This window comes from Apium graveolens, chromosome 5, assembly GCF_009905375.1.
Source record: "Apium graveolens cultivar Ventura chromosome 5, ASM990537v1, whole genome shotgun sequence".
Lineage (NCBI taxonomy): Eukaryota > Viridiplantae > Streptophyta > Magnoliopsida > Apiales > Apiaceae > Apium > Apium graveolens.
In genome coordinates, this window is record NC_133651.1 from 9221793 (window position 1) to 9246035 (window position 24243).

At 31.3% G+C, this 24243-nt stretch overlaps 1 long non-coding RNA gene across 1 annotated transcript; it reads right to left on the minus strand.

Moving 5' to 3' along the window:
- Positions 1 to 1989: 1989 nt before the first annotated feature.
- On the minus strand, positions 1990 to 6271 carry LOC141661509 (uncharacterized). The gene is made up of 9 exons (XR_012549983.1): positions 5948 to 6271; positions 5003 to 5158; positions 4694 to 4869; positions 4422 to 4601; positions 3768 to 3865; positions 3143 to 3288; positions 2685 to 2976; positions 2187 to 2333; positions 1990 to 2050 (listed from the first exon to the last, which is right to left on the minus strand). It is a non-coding gene; the product is annotated as an uncharacterized LOC141661509 (long non-coding RNA).
- Between the last annotated feature and the right edge of the window lie 17972 nt (positions 6272 to 24243).

Consider the following 24243-nt stretch of genomic DNA (forward strand, 5'->3'; position numbering starts at 1 on the left):
TTATAACCCAAACCAATTTGTAGTTTTTAAACATTGTTTAAACATTGAACTCGGTAAACGAAAACAGTGGTGATTTAATTGGGTTGACTTTTTTCCAACCCAAATATATATCGGGTTGGAAAAAATCGATTTGGATCAGCCGAAATAGGGTCAAAACGGTTATATCAGGCAAAACAGTATTGATTTTATAAATATAATTAATATTCTACTAAATTTCATAATTTATCAAAACGAAGATAAAATAGTTAATTATTATTTTATGTTTTCAAGTGAATAATTAATAAGTTAAAATATTAATATATATTTATTAATATATATTTAGTAATATAAAATTGGATGAGCGGCAAAATTACCGCCCAATCCAATCTACCAAATTTCACTTAGTGAAATTCCCTCTAGTGAGCATACTTACCTAAATTAATCTCTCCTCTCTACTAAGCACCTCTCTCTTAGCTCTTCTCTCTGTAAATACCCACACACATGTTAATCTTCGCTCATTTTAATCTTCGCTCTTCTCTCTTAGGCTCTTCTCTTCACTCACATTGATTTTGGGTTCTCTTTTCAGGGTTCTCTTCTTAGGGTTTCGAACTGGGGTTTCGATATTGATTTTGAAATTAGGGTTTCGGTTTGAAGGGTGTCGAGTTAAAGGTAATTCCCTCTTCTATTTTATGAATTTAGGGTTTCTATTCTCTCTTCGATTTTGATTTTGAAATTAGGGTTTCGATTTGTTTTTTGGACTTTGTGTTATTTGTGTTTTTTTAGAAGTTGTATATGCTAAATTAGGGTAAATGTTAAGTATACCTAGATATGATTTTTGTAAATGTCAATTGGTTGGTTAGAGATGTCGAATTGGGGATTTGGTTGATTATTTTCATTTTAGATGGTTTACAGTTGATTATAGTGAACTGGTTGTTTAATTATTTTGCACTTGTATTCAAAGATGTTTAGTGGTAATTGGTTTTGGCATTGTCCCCCCTAGCTTCTTCCATTTTAGTTTTTGATTTTATTTTAAGTTCTTTGAGTTTGTTAATATCATTATATTTTTTGTTTAGGAACTAGAAAGAAATGAAATTGGATATTCATAAAGAATCTGTTGGTATCATCATTAGTAGATGTATTAGAACAAGCAATAGGAACGAACCGTGTTGGTCATTTGCTTATCATGCTTAATTGGGCACCTTTGAATAATTAGTACATCTCTTAAAGCACTACGCCATAGATTGGATTCTGCAACCCCAAGAAACTGTAACTAAAGGCCAAAAAAGCGTTGCTAAAGGCCAAAAAAAGGCTATGGCGACTCTTTTTCGGGGTTGCAATTTTAGGCGTTGCAATATGGTTTTTTGCAACCCCGGCGACACCCTATTGCAATCCTTGGTTATCCGTTACAGAAACGTGCTATTGCAACACCAATGGGGTTGCAATAGGTCTTAAAAAGTGTTACAGTAGGGTTTGGGCTATCAGAACAATATTTGTGGACCCCACAATGGGGCCTACATATGGGGTATCGATGCAACCTTTTTGCAACGCTTTTTAGTATTTTTTGCAATGCTTTTTAGTATTTTTAGCAACATTTTTTAGTGATTATTAGCAACACTATAAAGACCTATTGCAACGCTTTTACAAAAAAAAAATTGTAGGAACTGTTTATAAATTAACATGCCCATAAATAAGACCATTGTCTTAAAACCAGCACAATCCACAAATCATAAACATCAGTCCACCAACCACAATATCAGTCCACCAACCACAACATCAGTTTCCCCATACTACCACTACCTTCACCATCACCATACTACCATCCTTATACCACTAATTGTCTACCAACCTTAAAATAAAAGCGGAAGTTTAAACAAGTTAAAGTTACAATTCAAAATCTAAACATTGTAGAATTGAGAAAAACAAAGTAGAACGAGAATGCTGCTAGAACACTTCTGACTAGGTAGAACCACCTCCAGTAATAGGAGGTGGTTTACCTACAGGCTACAGGCTGAAGAATTTCTTCCTCCAACTCAGCGCTTTCTATTTCTTCAAGTGCTGCTTCTAGTTCATCCTGCAACATAAAGAAGACATTCAGAAAAAAGAATACTTTCTGAATCAAAGGAACATTGATAAGTAGAAAATGATGTATTCTAACTGGGACTACATGAATCAAAAAATAAAATTAGTGATATAGGTGAACAACATACCTCATCAAAATCAGTTGTTGCACCAATGGGAGTGGCTAGTGCTTCTTGAATCTGTTTCATGTTTTCTGTTTGCTCGCTTATTTAATCCATAGTTTTATCTACATCATCCATATCAATTTGTTGTTCGAGCAACTTTTTCCTCTTCACCTGCAACCAAAGATATTAGTTAGACCACTAATTTAAATTAAGGGCCCATATCAATAAAAAGATATACTACCATATAGTGTTTCTCTAGTATTAATTTATTTTGATGTAATAATTATATATTCTGATGTAATATCATTTAAGAAACACAAATAGTGAAACACACACAAGTCTAGAGGTTTGTCCGACTTCAACAAATTCAGCGAGATTAAAGTATAAGAAGCTAATCCAAATTGATTGAAATGAATGAAACCCAATCAGTTGTTCAGTTACTGTTACAATATATATCATAAACAATGAGTGCAAAAGTTAGGTGGAGGCTAAAAGTTACAGAAAAGAAAGCTAAGATCGTACGGTATGGACAGGTGTCCAGCGCTCACTTGCAAGTTCATAACCATTTGGATCCTCACCAGGAGGATGTAAAATTGAGATACAAAACTTTCTATTAGAATAAAATGCAATGATGGGATTAGTTTCAGATTCTTCCCTGACTTTATAAACATATATATAAACCTCTATATATAAATAGTACTAGACTGCAGAGATACCGTTGGGATGCCACATCTTAGATGTAAACCTCACTGATGGAGGACTATTTGGGTAGTTGGGCGGGAAGCTCATAATTGCATTAAAATAGCCTCCATCGCTGCAACAAGATAAATATATATTGTTACAAGGTTCAAGATTCACACCATAGTAAACTGTCTCCTTGCTTCCTCATAACAAACATAATGCTGCCTAAAAAAACAATGTTGGAAAGTGGTTTCTCTAGTATTAAGTTTCCTTATTGGATCGAAACAAACTCCTATCACCTGTGGGAATACTATTTTCCCCATCAAAAAGCATAAGATTATCAGCACTATTAGGTTCATATGCGAGAGGAACTCCTGGTCTACCACTACTTTCAACAGAATCTCCTGGAGGTGAATCAGCCAATGCAAAACTACCTTTTGCTTCACTGCAACAAAAGTACGTTCTATCATATATCCACATGGAAAGCTATTTATTGTAAAACACAAAATTCTTATAATGATCTTATTATCGTTGATAGTATTGTTGTTACTTATATTACAATATCCCCCCCTCGTGATTCAGAAGGAAAACTTTGGAAGACCGAATCTGATAAAATGCCAACTTAAGCATAATATATTCTACGTATCCAAAATTTATACTAGCCAAATAACTGAGCACTTGCAAATTAGTCATAATTATGTCATAAAACTATATATTAACACTCTATCTACAAATGATAAGTGGATTGAGTATAATTCTAAAGTGGTACTTATACTTTTGTATCATGTTCTTCCTTGTATAATGATCTGATCTACGTGATCACTAATTTTCTTATATTACTTGAGACTTAATAGTGACAGAACTAGATGCTATAATTTTCTTATATTACTTGAGACTTAATAGTGACAGAACAAGGTGCTATACCTGATCACAAATTGCTGGGGTTGTTGATCTGTCAAGGAAGTAGACTGAACACTGTGTGAAGCAGCATTTCCTAGTCTAAAGTCCAGAGGATCACCACCCTGCCAAAACAAATGCTTTACTACCAGTACTTTGACTTAATTTTTTTGGTAAATGTCAATCACGGATATTTAAATTAATATAATTTATATATACACGCAATTTTCCTTAATAGGGGTGCGAACCTTGAAATTTAAAATAATTATATATACACGCATCCTTCCTTTACAGGGGTGCAAACCTTGTAAATAGTGATCAGATATCTGTTAGAAAGAGTTTAGTCGTAAACTAGTATATGTTGCTTAAATGGATAATTAGTAATTAGTTCTAAATATAGAACCAAAGATTGCTATAGCCATCCTTGCCACATTAGTTTCAAATAAGTAAAAGGGACGTTATGTTTGTTACATGAGTTTTAACAAATAAACTCAATAAGTGTAGCCATTTTAGCATAACCACTGAACTACAAGTTCGAGTATAGCAGCAAAATCACGTTCGTAGACAAAATATATAAATACTGAAATCCATATTAGCATTAGCATTGTGCTTGCTCTAGGAAAGGAGTTGTCATATAACAGCAGTGGTCTAAGTAATTAGCTCAACTGGTTTATAACTTACAAGAAGATTTCTGAAGTTTCCTTTGGTACTCGCCTGTGTGTGATTTTATATTTCCTTTGGTACCTTTTTCCGACCTCTCTGTTTCACTTCAGAACCAGCAGCATTCTGATTATTATGAATTTCTAACTCAGTAAGAAGCATCAAGTGCACAAGGCAGGATGTATGAAATACATGAAAAGCCTGCAGGTGGAAGCATATTACAAAACAGAAAAGAATAAACAAGATGAAAAAAGATGGTCATACTGCTAAAAAATATCATGGCAGAAATTTACCCCATTCACATTCCTGCTACTGCAGACGAGTCTACCGGTCTTATGTTCATAAGAGTTTCCACATCTTTACCAGGGAGCACATTGTGCTGACAGATGTCACACATTCTTTCTGCAGCTACACGTTGATGTTTTCTAAGTTCTTTTCTCACAGTTTTGCTCGATATCAGCTTTCCTATCTGCAAAATCGATACAATATTAGCATTCCTCCAATAACCTTGTGGAAAAACTCTACAAAATTTCACTGGTGACCGTGACTGTTTAAGAAGAAAGGTAAGCATAAACTGATGTATTATTATATCTGTTATATACAAAATTAGCTTCTCCGACAGCCACACAATCAAAACATTCCCCAGCATGGCAGGTGGAAGCCCAAATTAAGGGATTTTGCTTCTCATCAACAAAACTCCTCATCATATGTCGAATTGAGTCTGTTGATATAACAGTTGTTATGCCCAGTCTACTACCCTGCAAAATGAATTTAAAGCTTAACAACTAGAAAAGATGACTTTATAACTTCAATTGACAGCCTAGATTTTATTATTTTTGAGCATGAGAAGACCTACTGTATCTATGAAGATATTCAATAAAAATATTGAATTACTAATAACAGACATAGAGTAGTACTGACGAAAATAAATCTAGCATTACCTCTGACAAAACTTTGGCATAGAAAAACAGAACAGATTGGAAAAGAACAAAGGTGTCTGAGTCAACATTCATAAACAAATTAATAAAACATTCCGCAAAAACTAAAACAAGTGTACACAAATTAATAAGAGATCAACATTCATAAACTATAAATATACTTAATCTAACACCAAAAGATCCCACTCCCAAATCAATCATATTACTTACCCAAACAATAAAATGTAATATCTCGAGGTGTTATAAACAAAAAATACGTAAAGGACATATAAAGCTTCACCTAAACTACCGAGCAAGGGGCGAAACAATAAGTCAGTCATATTTCTTTAGCCCCAAATTATAAAAACCAGTGTCCTAAAAAACCTGAAAGACAATAAAACATTAAAGGAGCATAACAGTAACAATGTAACACAAACCCTAAAAAACCGAGTTCTCTAACTTAACATCACATAACTTAACACACTCCATCCCCACCCCCAATATCTCGTTAGCTGCAAATTACACAAACCAGTGTCCCGAGAAAACGAAATACAACAAAACATTTAAAGCAACAGAAATAGTAATAGAAACAAGAAAAAACCGAAACCGAGTTCTCCAATATAACATCACCTAAATCCTAATCTCTCATACAGTGGTGACTCAGAGGGGGAGAGAGATAAAGCGCCTGGAAGTGCGAAGTTGGGAGAGCATCTGAGCAGAGTAATTGAGTTAATCTCTGATATTGTTGGACTTCTGACTGAATCCAATTTAAATAACAATCAAATCATGGGAAAATCAAATCTGATTCACTAGAGTCTGTAGAAATAAAACTGATTATTGTGAATAGAGAAAGTGTGTGTTGTATAGCTTTGAGTAAATAGATAGAGACAGAGATAGAATTGTAATATCTGTTTTTAGGATTGTGAATGAGAACTGGGGGAGCTGGTAGGTAGGGTTTTGAGAGGAGGGGCTTAATATTTTCCCCAAAGTTAGTAGGCGGAATACAACTATTTACATTATTAAAATATATTAATTAATTTTATAACACTTGTTTGATTTTTATTAAATATATTTAATTTACTTTTTTATTTTCATAAGTTTTTATAATTTTTTATTAGCTAAAAAATTAATTGTTTCTCTCACAGCTGCCACATAAGCAGTATGTGACCCACTTGTAGAGAACTCAGTGACACGTCAGCATAATTTTAATAAAAAAATAAATATTTTTATTTATAATAGACTTGACAACATTTTTTACTTCTTTGCTAATATAATTAAAATATGTTGTAATAGGTAGATTAATGTTGTGTCGGGGCAACATTTTCTATGGCAACATCACTTAATAATGTGGTAGAAGGTCGTTTATGGCGTAGTGAATATTATAAATAAATCCATTAATCACTTGTTAAGTTTTATAAAGCATTCAATTTATCATTATAATATTTGAAATTACTGCACTAATATTATTAACTTCTAAAAATAAATAAAATATATATTTCAATTATTATTTCATTTCTATGTAAAATATTACTAATTAGTTAATTTCAAAAAAAATCATCTTTAATTATATATGTCATTTTGGTAACACATTTTGACGCTACAACAACCTCAAAAAAGAGGGGTTGCGGTAGACATTGGTTTTGAAGGCTACTATTACACTTTTCTTTGCAACCCCACCGTGAAGGGTTGCAGAATCCAATATATGGCGTAGTGAAGGCTGTAAGATGTATAATATTCGTCCTGAATTGGGCACCTTTGCTTATCATGCTTCATAATATGATCAAATGATGATAGATTCATGCTTGTTGGTTAAATAGATGTGTTTATCAGATGCCTTATGTTTCGTATGTTCTTTCTAGTAACAATAAGATTATATAAATATGATAAATTAAGTCTTGAAGATTTATAAAATTATGTTTGTGATGAATCATGACTGATGCAGAATTTGGAATTTGAAAACACAAAGTCATTTAGTGTTCTATTTTTGTTAGATACCAATTTGAAAACACAGAGTCATTTAGTGTTCTGGACTAGGCCTGCCTAGGTTTGAGTTTGCAAACACACAAACACACAAATTATGATATTATAATATTTATATGCTTCTTAATTGTAGTGATGGACGACGAGGAAATTATTTGGATAAATCTCCCAAAGTATAGTGGACGGTACATTAGAGGGGTAGAGACATTTATTAAAAATGCATTTGCCAAATTCTCTGTTGGTGATGAATTCTTTGTCAATTTGAAACAATTTTCCCACAAGCATTTTTCGACATTATAGTACACCTACTAGTTCAATTATGCAGAGAAGTACAGTTAGGTGGACCAGTACACTTACGGTGCATGTTTCCAAGTGAGAGATATCTTGCTAAATTGAAGTCCTATACACGTAACAGAAGCAAGCCTGAGGGCTCCATTACTGAGGGTTATTTAGCAGATGAGTGCTTAACCTTTTGTTCATGATTCTTGAATGGCGACGAGGGAAAATAAGCTAACAATTTATCTACCATACTTGGAAGTTGTCCACAGAAATCAGAATATCATATTGGTACAAGAAGAAACAAAGATGGGACAACCGTTCACTTAAAAGATTCTGAATTAAAAGCTTGTCATCAATATATCTTGTTCAATTATGGAAACCAAGAAATAGAGAGTTTGATTGAGTAAGTTTACGAACTCTAAATTGTGTTATTAATTTGAAAGTAACATGTAATTTATTTACTTTCTAACCAAGAAACCTGATTATTGTAGGGAGCATCGAGCTCTTGTTGATGGTCAAACAAACCTAAAAAATACAAGATGGAGAGAGAACATACTGACGATTTCTGGAAGTGGTTAAAGGAAAAAGTTGCCGAAATAAAAGGTTTCAAAAGAATTAGAAGTCCTCGCAATGGGACCAAATCCAACAGTTAAAAGGTTTAGTGGATATATAATTAATGGATACAGATTCCATATGACGTATAGGGATAGTAAATGTATGACACAAAATAGTGGTGTATTCTTGACTGCGTTGACGACTAGTTTGCAAGTTTGAAAGATCAGAACCCGCTGGTTGGGGATGTCAATTACTACAGAGCAATTGAGGACATATTTGAAGTTGACTATTGGGGAGAATTTAATATTGTATTATTTAATTGTTGTTGGTATCAAGAGGAAAAAGACTTATATGGTCTGACTCGAGTAAACTTTAACAGATTATTCCACAAGTCTGATACCTATGTTATGGCTTCACAAGTTCACCAAGTATTCTATGTACAAGATCCAACAAAAAAAATAATGTAAAATATTATCAAGAGATTGCCAAGGGACTGGTCTGACTTCGAGAGTGAACATACAAATGAAGATAAAAATGATACAATCTTACATGAATTTCAATGTGGTGCTGGAATGGAAAATGAAGTCAGCAGTTTTAGTTGGCGTAGAGATGATGTCCCGTCAACACATTTCCGCGCCGAGCCATAAAGAAGTTGAAAAGGATGCTTAAAATATTTTTTTAGAATCTGAATAATAGACTACTTAAAATTGTAATGCAATTGAATCGTTATATATTTTGCTTGTTCTAAATATAGTCGAAAAGGAGGCTTAAGTTAATTATTTGATACTTAATGAGTAACTTGTTCTAAATATGTTCATTATATATCTTGCTAATTGCATCATTATTGTATTTCCCATTTATTTCATCAAATTAACTGCTTCTAAGTAGATAAATGGTTAGTGTATTTATTGCTGAGTTGCGAATATATTTTGATTTCTTACTTAGATATTTGTTCATATTCAACTTGTTTTAATGTTGTTTTTATTGCTTTTTCTGTAGGATGGAAGATAAAATCTTGCACCTCAGATTTCATCACAAATGCGAATTTCATGAAATTCGATATGTTGGTGGAGTACAAACAGTGGTAGAGGGCATCAGTTCTGATGTGTTCTCTTTCACAGTATTGATGGAGCATGTAAAAGAGGACCTTCAATATTCAGAAATTGGAGGTATTTATGTAAACAAAGGCGTGGAGTCCGGGGGCTGGCAGATGGTGGGTAATGATGCTGAGTTGGATGCAATAGTGGATAAAGTAAAGAGTGGCGGCCATGTAGATTTTTTGTCGATACGATATTTGATAGTAAGACTGAACCACTCAAGCAAATGCAGCCTCATGTAGTTATACGGCCAAGGAAGAATATTATTGCATGTATTTAAGCTAAATTATGCATCCAATATATCCATAAATATGGTTTATGCACTCCTGTAACTCAATTTTTTTGTGCTTTTTAGCTCAAAAGCCAACGAAGCGCAAGTACGTTACTGCTCATCACTTGAAACAACAACAACAAGAACAACAAAAGAACAAGAAATTTGTTCCTGTTGATAAGACAATAAAAACGCGTACTAGAAAGTCGCCACGACTGAATAAGCTGCAAGAAATAACTGAAGCAAGTGTGATTAAAAGTTGTGTAAGTACTAAGAGGAATTAGTTTTAAATGATTCATCATATGAAGACAAATATAAGGGAAACAATGAGTCTGAGGTAATTATAAGAAATACATTGGTAACATGCATTTTTTAGAATTATTTGCATGATTTTAAATTATTGGCAATATCATAAGCAACGGTCTTGCAGGTTTCCTGTTTACCCCCTCCACCCCTTTTAACACCAACAAACAAAAAGATAGTTATGCGTGTTGAAGAATATGAAAAGAATCTGACCGAATAAGAAATGCAGAGAGCTAAAAATGTGAAAAAAATAATGAAGTTTTAATAGCTCTAAATTTTCCTACACGCTAACACAAAGAGAAAGGGAAAAGAAAGGATAGAAAAGGACGGGGAATATTTTGTTCGAGAACCTGAGGAGGAAGCTAGCGACAGTGATGCTTCTAAAATTCCATCAAAGGTGTGTCGTTCTAGAATTAATTTTCCATTTTATACCCATACAAGCACAAATATTACCTCGGTACCTAATTGAATTTATATTTCAGAAAACCAAAAACATTCGGATAAACATACATGATTAAAATTGATAAACAGAAAAATAAAAATTATGGTAAAAAGACTTTGCAATCCCATCTCCCATATGGTTAATGATCACATTAGGTCAAGTTTCCAAATTTTTGAAACAACTCATTGCATTCACAAATCCTCAATATTATAACTAACCAATAATGTAAAAAAAATTATTTCAATAATTTTCTTCAATTGATATACATTTCTATTTCTATGAATACAACTATTAAAAAAATGAAATCTATATAAATTAAGGATTGTTCATGAAACATCATCATCTTAAAAAAATTAATTTCAATTTAATGATGTACTATAAACATCCTCAAATTATATCGATTTGACAAACTATAACATATTTTTGTGTACAAATTAAAATATTTTTACACAATCATTATATGAGAGGTGCTCTTACTATCATTCTATACAAGAATACATAAAAAAAGACACTCTATAATTTGTAATTTGTGTATCATGAACATAGATTGTGAACCTATTTATAGTTGAATACAGGGATATGAAAAAAATAAGTCAATAACATTACCATTGATTTCAAACTCTAAGGTATGTTTAGCCCAAGATAACATCCACGAAATACAAATTTCATAAATACTCATTTAATTTGTGATATCTCGAAAAAATAAAGTAGATTTTTTTTCATATATTTATATATAATACAGGTGGACTTTTTTATTATGACCATAATATGAAAGACACATTTTTTATTAAATAATATGTAATTTTAATTGATGAGAGGTATTTATATATTTAAAAATAAATTATTTGAATACAATGCACAATGCACAATATACTTTTTTTAATGTTATTTACATTGTAACTTAACTACAATATAAAATAAACATTTTTAAATATTATGCAATTTTGGATAGTAAGAGATAGTATATCCAAAAATAAATTATTTTAGTAATAAGGGGCACATTTTTTTTACAAAAAGGATAAGGTCAAATATTAAATAAGTAGCAATATATGAAAATTTATATTTATAGATAATATATTATTAAAATGAAACAATAAGGAATATAGGGGATGATGTTAAACAAAGTGAAGAATCTAGGGGATGATGTTAAACAAAGTGAAGAATCTATAAACATAATGTTATACAAATTATGTATTGAGTCACATATATGTGCTTCTTTGATGTTTCAACCAATTTTTTAGAGAATATTGTACACAAACCATAAGTATAAATTGATCTTGGGGGATTTCATGTATTACACTAAAGGCTAGAGCAAGAGTGAACCCGTGTAGTTTATCTCCATTGGTTCTATCACAACACTTGTAAATCAATCCCAGCTTTCCTTTATGTTACCTCCTCTATTCATCATATCATTATTCATTTTACAAAGAGACGACCATCAAATGAATTTAATTAAACTGAATTTCTAAATTTCAAGTGATTATATTTATCGGGTTTACTTACGGGCACATCACCATCATGAAGTAGAAACTTCAATCCCCCTCCGAGTGTTATTTAATATCAGACACCCCAATTCATTTGATATGTTGACTAGTGGATAATTGATTTCAAAAATTCTCATTTGACATTTAGTCATAATAACCTAGCATTTTCAAATAGTAGTTTGTAACAATCCTATACCACATCTGGATGTTGTCAATTTATATTTTTTAGTATCATAAGTAAAACTTATTATCTGGTAGTCCATGATTACATGTCAAATGAAAATTTATAAAACTCGTTACACACATCAGCCTGTTAGAATGGAATTACGGGTGTGAGATACTAGATAGCATATAGGCAACAAGGAGATTAGATGATTTTCCAAAGACCTCTTCATCAAATGAAAAATCGATTGTAACAAAAGTACTTAATAGCTACATTAACAAAATTATCTAATTATTTTTTTACCATTGATACATATTTATATTAGAAACTAAAGTACTATAAATGATCACTTAAATATTTGAATTTTGATATAGTGATGTATCATGGGTACCCCACTATTATATTAACCAATGAATATAAATATACATGATTAAAATTGATAAAGAAAAATAAAAATAATGGCAAAAAGACTTTGCAACCCATCTCCCTTATGGTTAAGGAATTAGCTCAAGTTTCCAAATTATTAAAACAACTCATTGCATTCAGAAATGCTCAATAATATAACTAACCAATAATATCAAAGAAAATTGTATCACTAATTTTCTTCAATTAATATGCATTTTTATTTCTATGAATACAACTGTTAAAAATATATAAAATCTAAGGATTATTCATGAAACATCATCATCTTAAAATAATGATGTACCATGAACATCCTCAAATTATATGGATTTGATAAACTATAACACATTTTTGTTTACAAATTTAAATATTTTTACACTATCATTATATGAGAGATCTTCTTACTATCATTCTGTACAATAATACATAAAAAAGGACACTCTATGATTTGTAATTTGTGTATCAGGAACATAGATTGTGTACATTTATAGTAAAATACAGGGATATGAAAAAAATAAGTCAATAACATTACCATTGATTTCAAAGTATAATGTATGTTTACAGCTAGATTACATCCACGAAATACAAATTTCATAAATACTCATTTAATTTGTGATATGTGTATACAACTGGAAAAAATAAAATACAATTTTTAACTTATATTTATATATAATATACTTGGACTTTTTTTGTTATGACAATAATATGAAAGACACATTTTTTTATTAAATAATATGCAATTTTAATTAATGAGAGGTATTTATATATTTAAAAATAAATTATTTGAATGCAATACACAATGCACAATATACTTATTTTCTTAATATTATGTATAATGTTACTTAACAAAAATATAAAACCAACATTTTTAAATATTATGTAATTTTGGATAGTAAGAAATAGTATATCCAAAAATAAATTATTTTAGTAGTAAGGGACACATTTTTTTTACAAAAAGGATAAGGATAAATTTTAAATAAGTAGTAATATATGGATATGTATATTTATCGATAATATATTTTTAAAGTGAAACAATGATTTTTAGATTATTAAAATATATGCATACTCATGATTTGTTGGTGGTTCACCAAAAGGGCATATGGGCTTTTTTGAAACTGGATGTCCGTAATGGAAGGGTAAATGACTAATTGTTAATTGGCTCAATGCAATATTATTTTAATCTCTTTAGAAATAAATTGAATAGTCCTCTAATTTTACAAAGTTGTTTAATTAAAACTTGAATATCTTTCTTTTTGACGAACAAAATGAAGAATTCATTAAAATATTGAACGCCGGCCATAACAAACCCTCAAAGGGTCAATTATAGCCTGATTGTGAAACAAAAATCGAGGTAACCAAGTAGCTGTTTTATTTTCAGATTGTTTAACGCATAGAATATTCAAATTCTTTAATCTAAAAAGTATTACAATGACACCTCGAGTCAATTCTGAAATTAGTAGTAACATAATTGACCTTCACTGTAGCCCAATGTTCTGAACTATCAATTATATCAATTGATATTAGAGCAACAAAAGCCCCTAAAATATAAACATTTTTTTGTTGTGAAAGGTGAGCTTTTGCGATATCCACCACCGTCTCAGATCTGATACAAGCCTTACGGATCTCAAAAAATATCATATAAATCCTTTTCACGGCAACAAAAGATAAAATAATATCATAACATAAAACACTAACATCCCAAAAAGATGGGCACGACTAACAACCTTGATAACAAGGTACTCGACAAGATCTCACCCGAAAAGAATTAGCACTTTATTTTATTGAGAAAATGATAGATAAATAAAGAGGAGATGGGAGAGCGAAGGGAGACTTGATCGATTGATGGATGAAGGTTGAAGAATGGAGAAGTGGTGGCTAGAACTCTAGTTTTGGGGATCAACTTTTAGTAATCATTGCCAAATTGCCATTATTTACTTTAAAGATTACCATGATGAAGCCTTTCATTATTTCTTCTAATAGCTTTTTTATACAACTTAACACATAATTAATATAATATATATTTTACTAATTAGAAAATAAAATAAATATATCTGGGTATTAAAGTATGGCCAAGTCTTTTAATGGTCATATATAGAGGAAAATGGTGATAAGTTATGTAAGATTTTATGATGGCATTGTTGTTTAATCATAGAAACTTTCTTGTGATTGTCCAGAGAATACGCAAATCAATAATGATACACCTCTAGTCTTCAAAATATGTTGGATGCATCTATCATCGAAATCAAAGAACATGATCTTTTGATTTTTGTATGTATAGTTGAAGCATGCTACTGAGTACTTATAAGCGTCCTTGCAAGCACGAGTTTGGTTGGATATGCCTGGGACCATGGAATGCACATGATCCTAAGGCGTGTAATGGTTATATGGAGACTATAAGGAGAGGAGAATGTGAAGTTCTTAGGCTTAGAGCATCAGCTCATGAATACATCAACAGATATGCTCATTATTATGAAAGGTGGGTTGTAAATGAAAAGTCTAGAGAGAAAGCATTAGCAGATCTATGCGAGATATAAAATAAGAAACTTCAAAAACTCGAGAAAAAATATTGTTAGCGAGAACACCTAAGCTTTTTTATGGAAGCTTGGGAGCAAATTTTTGAATAAAGGCGAGTGTTAAAATGGACTTATATTTATGGATATTCTATGCCACCACAAGCATATACGAAAACAAAACTATTTGAGTAACCACAAGGTGAGGCTGAGGTGGCTTTAGAAATGCTCTATGATTACGTAGAGAATAAGCTGCAAAAATACATTAGGGATGAGGCTAGCTCAAAAGAATTTAATAAAAAATTCGTAAGGAGCTTATAAATTTAACTAAGGTAACTGGAAGATATTTTTCAAACTTTCTCAAAATATTAGAAAATGGGCTATCTGAAGTTGATGTTACTCTAGTGAAAGAAAAGCATGTCCAATTGACAGATGCCTGACAATGACAATATTTTACTTGTAACGCCCTCCAAACCCGGGTCAGAAGTCTGGGGTTCACAATACACACACCCAATATATAAACATTTATATGAAATATTATATGCATTGACCCTTCTTTACACAACCACGGATCGCAACAGGTTAAAGTATGAAAATAAGCCACAACCTTACATTTTATTATATCGTACCAAATCCCAACTAGTTCAACTTACAAATGATAATAATATCATTCTTACAATCTTGCATAACTCATCTACAATATAAAGCTCATGCTAGCTCCACTACAAGAAATTTGCAATCACACAACACCTATGAAACAACGGTCGACCAAAAAAACCGTTGCCCCAAATTAAGAGACGACGGAGAATTTTTTTTCCACGAATAATTGTTGTTAGACAACATATAGAACAACGGTTATAGCAGTTTTTCGAAAGACTTGTCTCTGTGGCATCCTCTTATTGAGGTAGACAACAGTTCTTAAATTGCACTGTTGTCATAGATCTTTACCATAACAGTCCAAAACCGTTGTTAATAAGCTAACTTATTGTAATCTCGGACAATGGTTTTGGACTAATTTGAAAAAACAGTTGTTACAAAATATACATATAAACAACGGTTTACGGAGTCTGTTGTATAAAGGAGTCAACAGAGAAGCATCATACAACGGTTTTACAATTTTGACAGAATAACTGTCGTCTGTTTACAAGAAATCATGGCACCACCTGATTGGTGGAAATGATTTCACTTGGATCGCTGAGTTGGCGAAATGAGAGTCGTTGATTGATTTTACTTCGATTGCTTAGTTGGAAGAATGACAACCGTCGATTGTGAGAATTTATCACACAACGGTATTTTGCAGAAACCGTTGTGTAACATCTAAAATTCAGATTGGTTGATAATTAGCAAAATAATCTTTTCGAATATTTTTTAGACGATCCAACCTTACAGATGTTAACATATATTGATTTTAGCCATGTAAAAAAATAATAAAAAATTTCAAAATTTATCTTGCTTGACTTTATAAAGAAAATGAGGTAAAAGTACAACTCCCTAAAATAAGATTCGTTGCCGATTAACGAAATAAAATTTTCAAATGATTTTTTGGATGATCCAACCGTACGGATCTTAAAATATATTAATTTTAGTCACGTAAAAAAATAAAAAAAAAATCAAAATTTATCTTGCTTGAGTTTTTAAGGAAAATGACGTAAAAGTACAACTCCCTAAAACAAGATTCGTTGCTGATTAACCAAATAATTTTTTAAAATACTTTTTTGGACGATCCAACCGTACGGATGTTAAAATATATTGATTTTAGCCATGTAAAAAAATAATAAAAAAATTCAAAATTTATCTTGCTTGACTTTATAAGAAAAATGAGGTAAAGGTACAACTCCGTGAAACAAGATTCAATGCTGATTAACAACATATTTTTTTAAATGATTTTTTGGACGATCCAACCGTACGGATTTTAAAATATATTGATTTTAACCAAGTAAAAAAATAATAAAAAATTTTGAAATTTATCTTGTTTGAGTTTTTAAGGAAAATGAGGTAAAAGTACAACTCCCTAAAACAAGATTCGTTGCCGATTAACGAAATAATTTTTTCAAATGATTTTTTGGACGATCCAACCGTACGGATGTTAAAATATATCAATTTTAGTTATATCAAAAAATTATTAAAAAATTTGAAATTTATCTTGCATGTCAAGATTAAAATAATCCTGTAAAATTACCCCTCCCAACAACGAGACTCGTTCCCGTTTTACAAGATTAATTTTTAAAATAATTTTTTAGACGATCCAACCGTACGGATGTTAAGATATATCAATTTTAGTCATAAGAAAAAATTATTGAAAAATTTTAAATCCATCTTGCATTTCAGGATTAGAAAAATCCGGTAAAAGTACCCTTCCCGACAAGAAGACTCGTTCCCGATTTACAAGATTAATTTTTAAAATGATTTTTTAGATGATCCAACCATACGGATGTTAAGATATATCAATTTTATTCATTAGAAAAAATTATTAAAAAATTTGAAATCCATCTTGCATGTCAGGATTAGAAAAATCCGGTAAAAGTACCCCTCTCGACAACGAGACTGTTTCCCGATTTACTAGATTAATTTTTAAATTGATTTTTTTGACGATCCAACCGTACGGATGTTAAGATATATCAATTTTATTCATAAGAAAAAATTATAAAAAATTTTGAAATCCATCTTGCATGTCAGGATTAGAAAAATATGGTTAAAGTACCCCTCCCAACAACGAGACTCGTTCCCGATTTACAAGATTAATTTCTAAAATGATTTTTTCAACGATCGAACTGTACGGATGTTAAGATATATCAATTTTAGTCATAAAAAATAAGACTATTTCTTGATTAATTAATTAATTTCTTAAAAAATGCTTTTAGGGTCATCTTGCAAAATGTTAATATATATTAACTTTTGTTATGTAGAAAAATAATTTAGAATTTTCAAATTTGTTTCAAATAATTTTATATAAAAAATTATGTGAAATTATTTAAAATAAAATTATTCTATTAATATAAAGTAAAATACAAATTTACTAGATAAATTTTTAAAATGATTTCTTCAACGATCCAATCGTACGGATGTTAAGATATATCAATTTTAGTCATATGAAAAAATTATTAAAAAAATTCAAATTCATCTTGCATGTTAAGATTAGAAAAAATCTAGTAAAAGTACAACTCCAAACAACGAGACTCATTCCCGATTTACTAGATAAATTTTTAAAATGATTTTTTCGATGATCCAACCGTACACATATTAAGATATATCCATTTTAGTCATAAAAAAATATAAAAGAACTTCAAATTTATTTTGCATGAAAACTTCATATTATAAAAAAATTCAAATTATCAAACCGTAATGTGAAATATTTACCTAGATTTTTAAATATTTTTTTTAAAAAATATTTTTTCATGCCTGACCAATAACAAAAATACTTTTATTATTTTCTCTCCCCTGTCAAATAATTTATCCCCCTATGAAAATTTGGTTTCCCCCTTCATTTCTCGATCCCCTTTACTACTTCACTTTCCCCCTTTACTTTTCAATCTCAATTGAAATTGCCTCTCTCCCCTCCCTCTCGCTGCTGAACCGATGCATCACTCTATCTCTCTCTCTCTCTCTCTTCAGAACCGATGCATCTTTTTCAACTCATTCTTCTTACATAATCTGTGCAATTTGCCGTTGTTTATCTAGGCGAACTCGGTCTCTTTCAACACAAAGATGTTAGTCTCTCTCTCTGGGTAGGTGCTCAATTGTTATTATTCACTAAAGTTTCGTAATCAAAAGTAGAGTACACTTGAGTAGATCATTTAGTAGATGAAGGGAATTGATTTTGGGTTCAACTGGAGCTGGCAAGGGTAAGGGTTTGACTAAATATTTGAAGAATGGGAGGTATGCTCAGCGTGTTGGATCTGGTTACCCTGTGTATTTGTCTGTTGTTCTTGAATATCTCACTGCTGAAGTGAGTAATCTCTCTCTCTCTCCCCCTCACTCCCCCTCTATTTCTCTCTCTCTCCCTCTCTCTCTCGTAATTAGTCTCTCTCTCTTTGTTATGTATTTATTTATTTTTGTGTTAATTCTAATTCACTGGGAGAGATGTTGTGATATTGCATATATTATGGTGATATTGTGTGTTTGGTTAAAAGAGTCTAAAATCATTTGTTTTGGCATCCAGATGATATTTCAAGCCACTAGGTTGATTACGGTTGTTAATGTGGTATTTCGGAGAAAAATAGCAGATGCAGAGTCACTATCGTGCAGAGAGCCATACACCAATAAGCCTTCTGGATCTCCATGTGGTTGTGTTTTGGCAATGAAATTTGGGTTGCGGCATGGTTTACCATTGTATGCATTCTTTCCTCTTGTATCGGACCTTGCTGCACAAATTTCTTGTGGGATATTTATGAAGAAAAGTCAAGTTTGCATAATGGGAGCAAATGCAAACAACCAGAATCAAGAAAAGATTGTTGTCCTTTTGGACCTGGTGCCTTTTGGTGCAAATTTTGATAACTCTACAGCCTATCTAATATATCAAAAATTCTATCAAAAGGAAGTGGGTATCGAACCTTATTATTTTGGTAAATACGAGGTCTTGTATTTATATTATCCAGGTATGAAATGTTTATTTTGATGTTGCAGTATCAAGTATATACAGGCGATTGTTTGATTAATGCAGTCATACTTCATACACTGATAGGTCTTCCTGCATCTCCACCTGCACCTTCAACCTTTGATAGTGAGGCATATTCCGGTCTGGATAGTAAAAGGAAGGAGACCTTTTAAGCCCCTGGGGGTTGACGTCAATAGGCAGCAACATAAAAATGGACTTAAAGGTAGTGTAATTGCAATTATAGTTTTGCTAGGCTCTCTGTCTCTAACTCTTTATTGTGCAATTTCTTGGGTTATGTTGTTCAGACACAGAAGGAGAAATGCCCGACCAGGGTTAAATTCAACAATTCCAATGCCTTCACTAGCAAAATCCTCAGAAAAGACTTGTATCCACTATCCAGTGGTGTAAAGTATAGTCTTTCTTGTATCCACTACTGATCTTGCATGCAGAAAAAACTTACCATTGTTATCCATCATTACAATGATCAGATTTAGAATAAAATGAATCTTTAGTGTGTGAAATATACTTTTAATATTACAGAGGCATGTGCATTCCCACTTTTTTTTGGCATGCTGACCCAGTATTTTGAGTATATATGTTGTCAATTCGCAGCTTCAAAGATTGGCAGTGGCCTGAGTTTTATTTCACCATCATACAAAACTGGCCTTTCCCCTTATACTAAAATTTCTTAGCAGCCTGATGTTCTGATTATTTTTTGACAAGACTTCTTGAAGGCATACACTTACGTCTATGATTATGCAGGGAAATTATTCACAAAGGAACTACCATCATCTTGCTGGTCACCAAATGGTATTTTTTTGGTAATTGCAAGCAAAGATATAATCATTTTCATATGGGGCAAGACTGGGAATGCCTTTATATGTGTGTGCAAATATAAGGTAATATATAGGTAAATTCATTATCACAGTTATAGTTATTTGTTAAGATTATTGTCATGCCAGCTTTTTAGTAAGTTATTGTTCATACATGCTTTTGCAATTTTGCAAGTATGTTTCCAGTCACGAAATGGGTTGCAACAGATGTTATGTTGTGCATGTTTGGAAGCATTTTAATCTATTGACTTGTTTTTTCTACCTACCTCTTGTAAGTCATTTTAGGTAATGAAAAAACTTAAGTTATTTATTTTCCTTAAATTATGTAATTTTAACAACCCTTTTTATTTTAGTTGCCAAGATGTTTCAAAATTATGAGAGATGTGTATTTGTTTTATGTTATTGTTCTTGGGTAAAAAAGAGCATGTATCTTGGATAAAAAATAAGCATGTATCTTGGATAAAAAATTAGATTGTCCTAGTATACATCTGAAATTGATTAATTTTATACTAGTACCTTGTATATAATGTAAAATTTGTGCACTTTCGATTAAGCTTTTTTCGATGCATTCAATTTGATTTAATTCATGTCCTAACTCCAACAAATAACTAATATTGCAGGTAACAGGATGTTAAGTTTGAAGATGGAAGAGAAAAGGAGGGGAGCTCAAGATCTCAATTTCTTAATTGAAAAATGAGTGTTAAAAATAGATTTGTAGCTACAATTGTAATTCTTCTTTATAAATTTTGAATATTAAATTTTAATTTTATTTGTAATTTTTACAATAGGATTAAGACACAGTTTTATTTTAACAATACTATTTGATTTGTTTTCAATGAGTTTGATCTGGTACACAATTGTGTGAAAGCCAATAAAAATTATTAAAACCATTGTATGTCTTACTTTATAAAATTATTTTCTTCTAACAATATCTTGGTCATTACAAAAACTGGTGTGAGCATAACTGAAACACAATACCCAAAAAATAAAAAACCGTTGTCTAAAGTATTATTTTCTTAATAAAAACCATTGTTTAACTAGATGAAATTTATACATAAACTGTTGTAGGAGTAAATTCACATAACACTATTTTTAACTATTGTGCCTCTAAATTGTTACAACGGCTAAGAAACTGTTGTTTGTAGAATATTAGAAAGGGTCATATGCGTTGTGTGAATAAAATGAGACAAAGGTTTTATATTCAGTTGTGTGATGTATTTGTTACAATGGTGCGTATCCATTGTATGAGTGCCAAACACACCGCCCCCGGATAGACAACGAAAAATTTATCTTTTAGACAACGGTGGAAAACCATTGTCTGATTCAATATTTCTTGTAGTGCTCAATCCAACTTAACCTGGAATCCGAACTCGCACACTGGACTGGGAATCCTCATTACCAACAATTTCCTTTTCAACTGTTGAAAACATAAAAAGATTTACAAGAGTGAGCTAACTAGCTCAGCAAGTCATAATAGCAATAACTGAGGTTAGACAATAACCAATTGAAATGTTTCAGAAGAATCAAGTTTCTGAATAAGCAGTGATTAGAATTGGATATTCACTTTTGATTTTAAAAACCAAGGTTAGACTACTGATCAGTAACGCACTAACCCCAAGTAAGGCTCCTAGCTTTGCTCTATATACTGGATCCAAGGCACGCATTGGCCTATTATGACCACGAATCTGGTCCATATTTATAAAATCATCCAATTCTAAAATAATTGAAAATGATAACCGATGTAAATCAATAAGCTGAATCATATACAACATTTATCTTTAAGTATAGGGTGATTCACAATACCATGAAGGTATAAGAAGAAATAAAAAAAAATGGCTTTCAATCAAGGAAAAATCAGAAAGTTGAAGACTAAGGGTTCAAGGGTTCCAAGGATTGGTCTTCTGTTAAACAATAAATAAGGGTTGGTATGTCAACCAATTTAATATCAGAAATCAGTATGTGGTAGATATGTATTTGTGGAGTAGTATCATATGTGTCTGCCTCGTATCTGAGAATTCAACAATCAATGGTTTATGAAGAATAAGGCTTATGACTCAAGATCAAGAAGAATCAGGGTTCAAGGTTAAATAGTTTAAAGCGCTTGCAATATAAAACATGAGTTATTTTGAATAATAGCGACATGTTATGAGATAGTTCGAAGATATTTGCAATATATCTTGAAGAAAGGTTCAGAAGTACTTGCCTTATCACCGATGATTTCCAACTTTACTTGTACCCATTTACCAGTTTTACTTTCCCATCACTTTCCTTCTATTTCTACACCTTGCCTCTATTCATCAATCACTTGCTTTTTTTTCTACACTCCAGTTATATTTACTGATCATTGGCCTTCTATTCTATGCCACACTTACCGTGCTAGGCATCACAAGTATTTATCAATAATCAATCTCATATCATTGTAATCATCACATAGACGTCTTAAACATTTATCTACCCTTCGTTTTACCCAAATCTGATTTACGGATGGAAAGTTATGACAGAAACAGTCAAACAATAACCACATAGGCATATAACACATCAATCAGATAGCACGTAGCACATAGCATGCAAGATATTCGATCAAAATAATTTTTCAAACAAGATTCAGAGTCAAAAATAACTTCCAGGTATTTAATACGAATTTTTGAACATTTTTCAGAATTTAAATGGGTTTTCGGATCATTTTATAATTCATTAATAGGGTTCGAACACCTGAATCCGACTTTAAAATAATTTTATAATAATTATAGAGCCTTGAAAATAATTTAAAATAATATTTTAAAGCTCGAAACTATTTTTCGGAATTTTTAAATCAAAAATAAATAATTAAATCTCATTATTAAATCAATTAAAATTAATTAATAACTAATTGAATTAATAATCAATTAATTTTTAAATTAATTGACTAATTTAATAATTATTGATTAACTAAAATTAATTAAATAAATTATTTAGATTTAATTTCAATTTAAAAATAATTTTTCAGATTTAAATATTGATTTTTAGAATTTAAAATGAATTTTTGGAAATAAAAATATAATTTTAAAACCATTTTTAAATAATAGAAATTCAGAAACAAAAATTACATTTTGCAAATGGGTTTTAGGGGATGAAAACCGGGTTTTGGCAATTGGGTAAACGGGTCGCCAACCGGGTAGACGACCCGCTGGATTATCCGCCCAGAATCCGATGAACTGCCGTTTCCAGCAAGGTTCAATCGGTGACCAATCTGCAGGATTACGGTCCCATCTCCCCCAAGACAGTTGTACTTCGAATCACGTATTCAATCCAGCAGCCAGAACCTACAGACGAGTTAAAACTCGTTCATTCCGGCCGAAAGGCCATTTTTACCGGCGAAAGCTCAAGAATTCCGGCAAGACTAAAGCGACTACTAACATCTGATTTTTTTACATGATTCGATTGCAAATGAAACGATCTATATGATGATGCTTTCAAGAACATTCAAGAACATTCAAGAACATTCAACCCTAATTTTTTAAATGCAAAAATCAAACTCAAAATTAAACATGTCACTAAACTCCAATTTCATCATATAATATACCAAAATGATCAGGAAGAAAAGATCTACATAATTCAAGCATCAAATCACACAAACAACATCAAGAACAAAAAAATTTATTTTAATCCATAAATAATTCGAAATAAAATAATTAAATAAGAAAAATACCTTGATTTCTGTACTAAAATAGATGGTTGATTCAGAAAGGTATTTTCGAGAGCTTCGATTTGATATATTGCACGCTTGAATCGGAGTTCTATAACGCCTTCATCCGTGCATTTGATTCTCAAGAATGCGGTATTAATTCGATGTTTTTACGGGGTTTTACTGACTGATTATGATTATACGAATAAAATGAAATGATGAAAGGGCTATATATGTTTTTGGAATATTGGTTCATTTAGGATCGTTAAATTAGTTACTTAGCCTTTAAGTAACTGCGAAAATGATCCGATTTGATACCCGTACTGGATAAGTATCCAAACCGGACTTC